Source organism: Drosophila willistoni (genome assembly GCF_018902025.1).
Source record: "Drosophila willistoni isolate 14030-0811.24 chromosome 2R unlocalized genomic scaffold, UCI_dwil_1.1 Seg167, whole genome shotgun sequence".
Classification (NCBI taxonomy): Eukaryota; Metazoa; Arthropoda; class Insecta; order Diptera; family Drosophilidae; genus Drosophila; species Drosophila willistoni.
In genome coordinates, this window is record NW_025814050.1 from 19,191,666 (window position 1) to 19,204,046 (window position 12,381).

At 31.7% G+C, this 12,381-nt stretch overlaps 1 protein-coding gene across 5 annotated transcripts in view; it reads right to left on the reverse strand.

The window, feature by feature from the left end:
- LOC6641987 (GTPase-activating protein skywalker) overlaps window positions 1-12,381 on the reverse strand; it is a 54,840-nt gene that overhangs the window by 22,196 nt on the left and 20,263 nt on the right. The window lies entirely within an intron of this gene.

Here is a 12,381-nt window from a genome sequence, read left to right on the forward strand (position 1 = left end):
ATACTTAACGATGGTAGGAAAATACAGGAATGAGCAATCTTTGAAAGATTTTCGAAACTAAAAATGGGCGAAATAGGCAAACACACTGAAAAATTTCGTCACGTAGATTGATAGCCAGAATGACGCATGGATATGTGTCGTGTCTCATATCCGATTAGTTAAACAACTGAGACAAACAACTCTGGCTCTGACGTTAAACAGGGAGAAGTCAACTGGGGACTTTATTCCAAATCAAGGGAATCATAAAATATACTATTTAGGCACCATATGAAACTAAATTGGTCATATAATATGCTGATATCTGATCTGATATCTTTATGAACAGCTCGACAGGAGGAGAGTATCAGGCAAAAAAGAGAGACGATTGCTAGACTTCGATTAGAAGGTAAATTCGTACACTGCGCCAAAAATATAGAGAACTATATAGATTATAGGATACTACTATCTATCAAGTAGTTATTACTTATACACACAGGGGAAGTAATTGCAATAACGGAAATCATTTGGTAAATACTTGACTTGAACGTTTTTCCAGAAATTCATAGAAATTAAGAGCAAAAGGCAGCGCACTTAAATATTTCGTTGAAAATTAATTTTCAGTCTTTTAGTCATTGATATTAAAAGATATTTATGATTATTCAATAATCAATTTGTAAGTTCTGTCTAATGCAAATTGCACGATTCTAAAGATGTCGATATATTCTTATAAATATATATATTTTTTATTGTTCCATCATCATGTGATAAAAGCTTAACCAAACGCAGATAACAAAAGAAGCCGATGAAGGAACAAAATTTAATTCCAAGAATTTTTTTGATATATAAAATAAATTTATTTCCCTTAAATTGCATTAATCATCTTTTTGAACATTTTCTTTACTAAATAGCAAATAAAATTATTGTGACATGATCTAATGGTCAATTTTTAGTACAAAAACAATAGACCTAAAGAAAAGAGAAGGAGAAAGAGTAAGGAAAAGGAAAATGGCAAAAGAAAAACATGAGAAAATCGTTGTCGTCGTTGTCTGACGTGGATTGTTTGATGAAGAAAAAGCATAAAGAGGGCAAAAAGACATAGGGGAGGAGCGGGGCAGGGCCAAATGTATGCAAAATGTAATTTATTATTGCAATTGTTGTTGCTTCTTATTCTTCTGTTTGCTGCCAGCAATTTGAGCCAGATGCCGACACTGCATCTAAATTTAATTTGACCACAAGCTAAACAACAACATGTTCGTTTTTTTTTTTTTTTTTTATTTGGCAATATGTAAATAATTGTTGCTATTGTTAATTTATGGTTCTGCCTTGTTTTGTTTTTTTTTGGTTTTGGTTTTTTGTTTTATTGATTTCCAAGATTGCCAACATTTATCTGTTAATTAGCCACAAAACACGTCACACCAACTGTGAGAATCGATTTCACACTATAAATAGATCGCAAATGAATTTAAATGGAACTTATTGACTTTGGATTGCAATTATCAAAAGGCAAAGTCAAAAGAAAACCTAAATAATAGGTAAAGTAGACAGAAGGGAAGACTTGAGCTCTATGGCTAAACCATTTATTTGTATTCTAGAATCTAAAATCAATTATGTATGTTTGGGTTTTAAATTAATGGTTTATTCAACGCAACGAAGTAACTTTTTGCGTCTTTTCAAGTAAATTTAAAGACAAGCTTCTTAGTCTTACGTTTATTTGTAAACAATAACTGAAAGCAATATATCTCTGAAGATGTCATCAGGTTAAACCAAGAGGATGTGAAATGGGAACAACATGTCAAGTACCTGTACTTTATTTAAGAAAAGAAATTAACCTTTAGTATGTCACTCTCACAAGTTAAATGTGAACAAAACAAATAATTGAAATTATGTGGACAAATGAAATTATATATAAGTAAGAAGTAAGCAAATTTAAAACTAAAATGCTCAGCTTTTATTTTAATCATAATTAAAAAAGTGTAAATAAAAGTTTGAAAAACTTTAATTTGTACTAAAAAAAATTGGTGTGTTTTCGTAATATATGTAAAACAAGTACTCAACTTTTCAAAGTAATTTTTAGTGGAAATGTTTACAAACTTTTTTTGTCTATTTTGATGAGAGTTCTCAGTACAGTGAAACCTCGATATAACGAACTTCGTTATAACGAAAAACCCAATATAACGAATTTTTTGTTAAGTCCCTTGAAAGGACTAAGGTTTTACATTTCAGTACCTATAGCGAATCAATAGATATAACGAATAATTTTGCGATCCCCCTCAGATTCGTTATATCGAGGTTTCACTGTATTTAACTTTAGCGACAAACAATTGTCAATTGCATAAATTAATTTGGTACATTATTTTGGTGACTTTTTTGCGGCTTGTTAATTTAACATTCAAATAAAATATTTGTACAAATTATTTGTGTAATATAAATTTTTTATGCAAAACATTACGAGACAAATATATGATGAATATATATATAATTTCTACAAACATTTCCAACGCTAATCAGTATTTTGGTCTACGAATTGAAAACATAAATATATTTTGCCTATTACTGAGACTCTGCTAAATATATTCTTTATGTGTCAGACTTGAAAATTTGTCGTTTTGCGATTCAATTAAATTGAATTAAGTCTGAAGACAACAAACGAGCCTTCTTTCACGTGAGGTTTACATATATTTTCCTATATTACTTTTAGTCATCTTTTGTTTTTTCTCCTTGTGGGGCTATAAATAACTTTAGTTTCACGATCAATTAGCACAATTTTTTCGATCGCAATCGGAGACATGTGTGGCACATGATCGAACAAAACGACCTTTCTGGGATCCCTTCCCATGTCAAATAGATATTACGTTTTGAATGGGGCATATTTCCGCCTACTTTGATTTACATGTGTTTAATAATGAAGCGAGGTGGGAAAATGTGGGAGGATTAAACAAATCAAATAACTTTAGGCAAAGACCACGAGTGGGCGCCGTGTTTTGAGGGTTTTTATTGTTATATTGTTGATCAAAATGGAAAATGAATTAGTTAATAATGATGCTAAATGATATGGATTTGATTAGTTGCACATATCAATTCCACAATTCAAATGTGAGAGCCTGGCACCACGACTAACTTTAGTCGTACGGTTGATCTTCGAACATATGTGGAAATACAACAACGACAACAACAACAATTATAAACGAGTTTTTGTATTTTGTTGTTACTTGATTTTGCATTCATTAAATGCTGCAATTCGAGAATCTGTTTCGATTGCAATCAGTTATATATCTTGTATTCAGATACATATGTGTATATATACATATATCCTATACAATCAATTCGTTTCAGGCCTTAATTTCATGTCATTCTTTAGCAACAAAAATAAGTAATAAAAAATCTGAACGAAATTCGTTTTCAATGATTTGTTTTTTTTTTTTTTATTATTTCCAGAAATGATGTTGGCATAAACAATTTACATACATGTAGCCTACACCTGAACACACACAAACATAAACACACACACTAAAAGAGAGAGAGAGAGAGAGAGATATTGCTTAGCATTGACTGATTGACCAACTGACTGACTAACTGATTGACTGAGATGATTGAATGAGCTATGGAAATAAGAGGCTTTTCGCTTTTCCTCTCAAATTTTACGAGGCGTGATAATTAACGAGACGTTGCCTATTCAATAAACGATTTAGATATATGTTTGTCTGTGTGTGTGTGTGTGCACATTAGTAATTGCATTAAATTTTTGGAAGTTGCATAATGGACACACACACACAGACACGCACACTCACACAACCGTAAAGTAATTACAATTACACAAAGTTCAATTCGACAGTTGACAACTTTTTTTTTGTTTTTTTTTTTTATGGGGGCAACGCGTAAGAGACAGAAACGTAAACGGAGACACGAGCGAAAGAGAGAGAATAACAGAGAGAAAGAGAGAACGAGAGAGCGACAACCGCTTTGCCCGAGGGTTGAAACAAAACTGAGCCGCCAGCTAGTCCAATAGGCGATCTCTACTCCCAAGAGAAAAGAGATAAGACAAGAGACATCAAGAGAGATAGAGAGAGATTTAGTGTCGAGGGGGTGGGGGGGTCATAGCATAACTATGAGAGCAAACTGATGGCGACAGGTGGAAGCACTGCAAGCGAAATTCATTTCAAGTGCTTTTTGATATCACAAAAAAAGCTTTCCCCAATGCATTTAGCTAGTTAAAATAGGAAAAGAAACAACGACCTCAAGTTACCCTGCAAATAATAATAGATCTGAACACGTTTTCTTGACATTCTATACGTTTTTTACCATCATTTCTGTAATAAGCTATCATATTGAGAGACAACTTAGAGGATAGACACTTGAGGATAAAAATTATCTCGTTAACTAGACGATAATTACTCATTCGATACCTAACTACGGCCAACCACTATAAGGAACAATTTTCACAGGTCTGGTAATTCACATATGTCTCTTAACTCTTTGTAACTAAAACTAGTTATTTTACCATTTGAACGACTTAAATATATCTTTCTCACCCACTAAATGGCAGGTATGAAAAGCTTTCTCTCAAAACTGTAACTTCAAGTCTTGCTTCCGAGTTCGAGTTCGTTCAACTTTATATAGTTTGGGCTTTTCTTTTTGGAGGCACGGCACTCCCATTACTATTGGTTAAAAAGCGACAGTTGACCATATATAAATACACCTGCCGGAACCGGCTATGAAAATTCTAAAACAATTAATAAACGAAACGTGCACAAATGCAAATGGACAGGTTTTGGTTTTCATCATATCAATGAGCGGTTTGTTATGTATATTATTGAAATTAAAATTATATTTATAAAGACAATTATAATTTACTACGATATATACTTTATTTCTCTTAGTTGTTGGTGTTTGTATTGTCAATGCAAATGAGCAGAGAGAAGGCTACAAAGTAATCATGTGATCGCATTTGTTGTGGTTATGCTGTCTATGTGTGTGTGTGTACAAAGTGTGAATCAATCTGTGGTGACATTCATTTGAGAAGCAAAAACTAATATGTACCAGACGCAGACGGGCATTGCCGAAGGCTTTCAGGTGTAAAAATGTAATTGTAAGGACAAACAAATTAGATAATCATGGTAAACGAAAATATATTAAAAGTATTTAATGTAGATAGGTTTTAAAATATATGTATAATGTATTCAATTCGGTTGATCAATGTTGATCTCTGATCTTTATTTTAAGAAAAAACTGCAGCAAAAAGTAAATTTCCCTTAATCGAAGTCAAACCAAAAAAAAAAAAAATCGTCAAACCTTTTAAAAATGTTATTATTTAAATAATTAAGAGAAATTGTGGATGTACTTTGCCTATATTGATATAGTCTTTATTTTTTTTGGAAATTGCTTTAAGCAATTGTTTTAACAGTGGGGTCCCTTGATTGGCATACCATCTGTTCAGCCATTTTGTAAATGCAAATATTTGTGTAGCATACTTTCAGGCAGCTTATATTATTAAGCATTCTGTTAATGGCTTAACAGAGGATGGATGATAGCCATTTTTAATTATCTGCTTTAATATGCATACGCACTGTATGAAAGGTAATGCTAACTGTATTGTCCATGTTAAAACAAAATAAACAAGTATCATTTCTCTTTCCTAACCTCCCCCTCTGGTTGCCAGCCACCCACAGAAACCCACCCACAGAAACCCACCCACTGTTGTCACCTCTGTTTATCTCTGAACAGCGAAGCACAGTAAACAGTGTTATCTGTTAGAAGCAGAGAAAAGAGACCCAAAAAGAGAAAGAGTGTGGGAGAAGTATGACAAACAGCAGGCAATTTGCCGGTATGTAGAAGTATGCGTGTGTGTGTGTGTGTGCGTGAAAACTAAATTTAAACATTTGTTGCGACAATTTTCTTGTTTTTGTTGTTGTTATTGTTGTGTTTTTTAATGTTCTTTTTGTGTGGAAAATCAAAGATCGTGTAAACAAACACACACACACACACAGACCTAAGGCAAAAGTTTTATAATTTGCTTTTGAAGTGGTTAAAACATGACATGCTTCTGACCTTCTCACACTGCCACACAAACAGACAAACACACACACAAAACACAAATGTAGAGAACTACACATACAAACACAAATGAATGCCTAATTGGAGGCGCCAACACTTGAAAACAGTTTATTGATTGTTCACTGATGGACTTAGCCAAATTGAATTGATGCCAAAATTAAATTGAAACAATTTCCAAAAAAAAAGAGGGAAATAAACTATCAATCAATCAGTTTTCAGTTAAAATCAAAAATCGTCTTCTTTTTTTATATGAGATATCAGGTAAGCCCCTTTGAAGGTCGCTTTTGATATTTATTTCTCAGTAATTGATTTTTACAGTGGTCAAAATTTATTCACTTTACACTTTTTTTTTAATATTAATTTAAAGTTTTGTATATTGTCTTTTTCGCTAATGCAACAGCAATGCAGAGAAAATTGTTGTGAAAGGAAGTCAAGAGTGGAAAACATTAAGTATACGCAGGATGTGACAGGTATATAAAGTAATATAGGTTAAGTATGAAAATGATCATAATAATGGCACAAAAAATATATGTATTACACATTTGTTGATCTTTGAGTTGATATTTTAAATTATCATTTTATTTGTGATTATCAAATTGCTATGAAATCTGGCAAACTGCTATTCAAAGTTTTGCATGTCTTCTATTCTAAAAGTTCATTAAATATGAACCTATTTTGAGAGAAGTTATTGAAATTTAAAAAAGTTTCAACAATTATGTTTTCCTGTCCGCTTTTAATCATATTTGGACATTGTGGTAGAAATCATATATTCACTTTAATTGAAAAGGTGAACGCATCACTCTATTTTGATGAACTAACAATTATAATTGGCCTTACTAAAAAGCTTGTTTATTTTTTTAGTTTTTGGTTTTAGTTGAAATCAAAAACTATGCCGTCCATTTCATTGGCTGAGAACATGATCATTCGTCACGCAAAGTGTCGTGTCTGGGACAGAAGCCTCCATCGACGCCAACGCGTCCGCTGGCATTATTAATAAATCCAACTGCCGACCAGCCACGCCCTTCACATCCCCCTTCTCCCCATGTACATGTTTATAGCTCGGAGTGTGGAGAGGTTGATGATTGCTTTATGAACAAGTGAGCAGAATGCCGGGAGGATCAAAAAAAAATGGTTTATATATGAAAAAGGCAATGAAAATACAGAATCAAAAGGAAGTGGCCAACCGTGTGCAATGATGACAGACAGGGAACAAGACTAAGCAAAAAAGAGTGTGTTAATTTAACGGATTTGATCTTCGAACTTGTCGACTTAAATGTGTATATATTTATATATAGATATGATTTTAATTGGGCTAATCTAATCAAACACGAAATGAGCAGAAAACCAAAAATAGAATTGAGTGAGCCAAGACATTGCAAAAAAAGTTATACACAAAAATGTGGGAAAAAGAGGAAAAAACCAGAGGCGCAAAAACAAAACCGAAAAATCCTCAAGTGGTTTTCATGTTTTTCATCTCTAACCACAGCGGTCAAAACGGTCAAATAACTTTTTTTTTGTTTTTGGCACAAACAAACAAAAAATGTCATATTGGTATTTAAAATTCGTTTTTCAAAACGGCAAATGAATAATCCAAATAAAGTTTATGACAAACATTTTACAAATTGCAATCACCACCTCTTTCTCTTTAGCCCACGCATCGAACTAAAGTGGAATTCTCTAAAAACTAAAAATAAATGCCAAAACAAACCATCAATTCGAAATGGGCAAGTCGATAAAGCAGCATTGGGCGAAACAATTCGGCCAGACACTCGACCAAAAGCCAAAAACCAGTTTTGGCCAGTTACAAGAATCTGCTGACTTCGAGAATCGTTTTGAACGCATTCGCAGCAAGCACACTTTTCGCATACTTTTTCATTTGGTCTGTGGCACGTGCCTCGTCTCTTTGTGTTCTGGGATGGCCAAAGACGTTCTCTCTCTCTCTCTATTTATTGTTCTTATTCTCTTCTGTCTCTCTCTCTGTGTATGTGTGTGTTGTGTTTCAGTTTATTGGCCCGATAGGAAAATTCTTTAAAAATAAAAACATTTATGTTTTTCAAATAAATTGAAATTTATGCCCCCTTGAGCTAATAACATTTATTATAAGTTGTTGTTTTTCTTTAAATCTTTTCACGTCACAAGTAAAAAATAACGAAAAGATATTTTCATTGGCTGCCTTCTGCTTACGTAAGCAAAAGGAAAGAAAATGCTCTTCATTTGAAACAGCAAAAACAAATAAATATTCAATTTTAAGCCATAAAGAAATCATGTTCACAAAATATATATGTATATCATATATTATACATATATTAAATGCTTGTTTCTATTTTTTTTGGATGGCACGCGGACTAAAAAATTCTGTTGATGGGATCAAATGTCAGTGGGGAAAATAAATTGCGCATAAAACAAAGTTTAGAAAATCATTTTTTGAATGGAATTAACATAATATTTTTAATTGCAAATCGAAATTTTAGGTAGTTTTAATTATTATATACCTTTATTTATCAGAGGTATATAGGAGTCTTGTTTCTTTTGTTTAAAAATATTTGGTAATAGTTAATTCCAAAAATTTATTCAAATATTTTACATCAAATTTTGAAATATATGATAGGACAAGTAAAATTGAAAAATTGATTGGGAATTAAAAAACATTAAACGCTGCTTCTAAAATTGGGACCCTCAAACTGGTTTAAGGAAGCAGTGCATTTTAAACTATGAGTGTCAAACTGTATGAGCCAAATAAAATATGTTGTTTTTTGGTTTTATTAGGAAAAACTATAAAAAAAAGATTGAAATGGTTAATCCAGACATCGTTTATTTTTACATAGATATGATGATTCAACATTAACTGTTTAATCGGAGCATTAATCCTAAAGATGTACCTCTTTTAGCCTTGGAAAAAGGAAAACCAAACTATTCTTGGAAAATTTACTCAATGTAGGCAAAAAATTAATTAATTTTCTTTACTACACAAAATATTTATGTTCTTATAATATTAAATTTTGCCATGATATTTGTAAAATTATCATAACAAGTTCGAAAATTATCAGACTTTCCATATTTCGCCCAATAATCGAAAGAGTCATGGAAACAAAACTCAGTTTGGATCAAAGTGGATAGTCTACATATATAAGCCCTGTAATTTTTTTCAGTCAGATATTTTGTCAATGGTTTATTTATTGGTATAATATTTATTACTCATACGACATGTTGGTCAAAATAGTGTCATAATTAATATGAAAACTGTTTTATATAGTGTTCTTATACTATAAAAACTTGGCAAGTTTATTATTCACTTTTATGTTCAGCATATAAAATCGATTGATCAACCTGCAAGCATTAAATTTGAACGACTTTCGAGAAGATACACTTGTTTGTGATAAATTTTCTATGACTACTGCAGGGTATATTAATTCCGCCCATCAGACAAAATGATTTAACTTCAAAGGCAGGTAGATGGATTGATGGATATGTTTATGGAAAATGCAAATTTCGCAAAAATAAACACAAACCTGAATTTGTTTATACATCGAAAAGGTTGAACCGAAAAAGTCATGAAAATTTCCCCGATGCATAATAAAATTTTTTGTATTGTCATTTCATAGAAACAAAAAAAAATGCAAAGAGATGTATTTAAATTTCATTCTCTGCTCTGCACACTTTCAGTGTTAATCACAACGCAAAACAAAAAAAAAGAATAATAATAATAAATAAAAAGAAAAGCTACGGCAGATGAAAATCCAATCAAATTAAAGACACCTAGAATAGAGGGGCGAAAAGGGGGAGGCAGAGCAATGATTGCATTTATTTTTAAAAATATTAATTGGCCGCTGGCCAATTGCCATAAAAACGTGAATGATTTCTCGTTCTTGGTGTTTGTTTTTGTGCAAAAATTCTTAAAACCAAAAGAAAAGTGTGTGTCAAAAAGCATTTATCTATATATGTATATATATAGATAAATCGAGAATGTATATATATATATATAGGAGAATATTCTTCTTCGCAATGCGATCAACCTGAACAAGCAATTCTATAGATATATAATATTTGTGGTTTTTCCATTTGGTGTTTTCACTTTGAGTGGAAAATCCAAACCATATGCAAACATACCATTACATGGTCGACTATATGGATTCAGTTGATGTAAGTATTTTCGTCGAATTGTGCCATTATAAAAGGCTAGAAGATGGATCAAGGCCAATGTCGTCAGAGCCATTAGCCATCCATAACCAGGCAGCAGAAGGGAAGTTTCGATCGATTTGTTTGGATTGCTCGATTGCATTTAGCTTATGGCGAATTGGTATCGAAATTGGAATTGCATTTAATGCATTTTGGCATTTTGACAAGAGATTGAACGGGTTCTGGAGGGTGGTGGGAGCAGACGAACACAGGAATAGACCCGATCAAAGGGGCATTTATAAAGTTGTCTAAACCTATTGGTAATTATGTAAATCAATAAACGGAAATACATTTTCCCAAAGAACATGAACAAAACAAAAGTTTTTGAACCTATTTTTCTTGTCATCCCCTGAAATTTCTTTTTAAAATCAGATTTGACGGACAATCATTATATCCAAGTGCTTTGATTCAAGATATTTCATTCAGTGTAAGGTTTACATTGCTTTTCCATTTTCTTTTAATATATTTTTTCCATTAAATTACATTTTTCCATTCGCTTCGCTTTATAGTATAGAAAGAACTTCTTCCCTATTTAACTGAACAGCGCTCTGTTATTATGGCTTTGGTAATATTTTTATTTTAGTGGAAAATGTACATCAGTTTTCCATTTGTTTCAGATACATTTCCTTTAAACTGCAACATTTTTCTTCTGAGATATAAGGTATATAAGGAACCCAGGCCCTATTTAACTGAACAGCACTGTGTAGTTTTCTAATATATTTAATAAATTGATTCGAAGGATTTGATAATTATCTTTTAATTTCAACATATTTTTTTTTTACAAACTTTTGGCGACATTTTCAGGAAACATTTTTGGTTTACCTTCAATTCTTTTTTATTTTCATGTCCACCCTCCTTTTAAGTATAAAATTTTGCCATTACGTTGTTATGTTTTTGGTTTTTCTATTCTTGCACCAATTAAATGCACATGAATAAATCATTTTGAGTTGTTGTAAATTTTAATTGGCTTTGATGGCAATATTAAAATTGTATATAGTTTTTGCAAAACGCCATTTTTGTGTATTTAATTTACTTCTTGGTGTTTCATTTGACAAATTTAGCTATCATAAACATTTTTGTTTCTCCTACTGTTTTCAGTCATTTGACAAAAATAATGTAGGTCAATGAGTTGTATAACCTTCTTTATCTTTCTCTTCATTTTCGTTTTGTATTTTGTATTGATAAGGTAGGTTTTTTTTTTATTTTTGTTTTTGGTCGATTATTGTCGATAGAAGAGCTGCAAGTGAAATGATGTGAAGTGAGCTAACCCATTGACTGGGTAAACAAACTAACAAAACAAAACGAAACACATAATAAAAAAACAATTACCATTTAACAATATTTTTTTCATCGTTGTTGTAAATTTATGTAAATTGCAATTTGCATTTTATATTTTCAACACACAAATAAACAAAAAAATTTCATGTGCCAATGAAAATGAATTGAATAAACACAAGCGCCAAGCACAAAAAAATAAATTGAAAAGGAAAAGAAAGAGACAGCGAGAGAAAGAGAAGAAGAACATCGAAAAAAAGCTGAGAAGGAGATTGCATTAATGCCTGCTGGTTAACCAAAACAACAAAAAATTGCATATAAAATCAACATGAAACCAATTTCCCTCAAAAATTTCAACGGTTTTGAATTCTACCATACAGTTTTAGAAGCACTGCATAACATATATACAAAAGTTCATGCAATATCGTATGATGTCTAAAAAGGCATGAAATTTAGTATTTTGTTTATTGTCCATAGCTAATATTAAACTGAATATAATTTATTTAGTTGTTTACTTCTTTTTTTTTACACATTTTTTCTTTCTTTTGTTTAAGTTTTGTTTATTGATTAATCTTCTTGCAAAAACGAAGAAGAAGAAATAGAAAAGGCAACAACTTTATGTACTTGCTTTCATTAAGAAACATAAATTAAAAATTTCTCACTCAAAATATTTTTGTTTCGTATTTCGTGGGCGTGTGCCCGGGCTGAAGAAACTCGTGATGTGATTTCATTCAATGATACACTTAAATCAATTTTTGCTACCCTATAACAATCATATTCAGAAAATGGGTATATCTGATCTTTGAAAGTGTTCGAATCAAGTGTGGCCATTCCTGTCCTGGCCATTTATGCCCTCAACTGCCCTTCTATTGCATTTATTTTATATTTTTGTCATTAAAG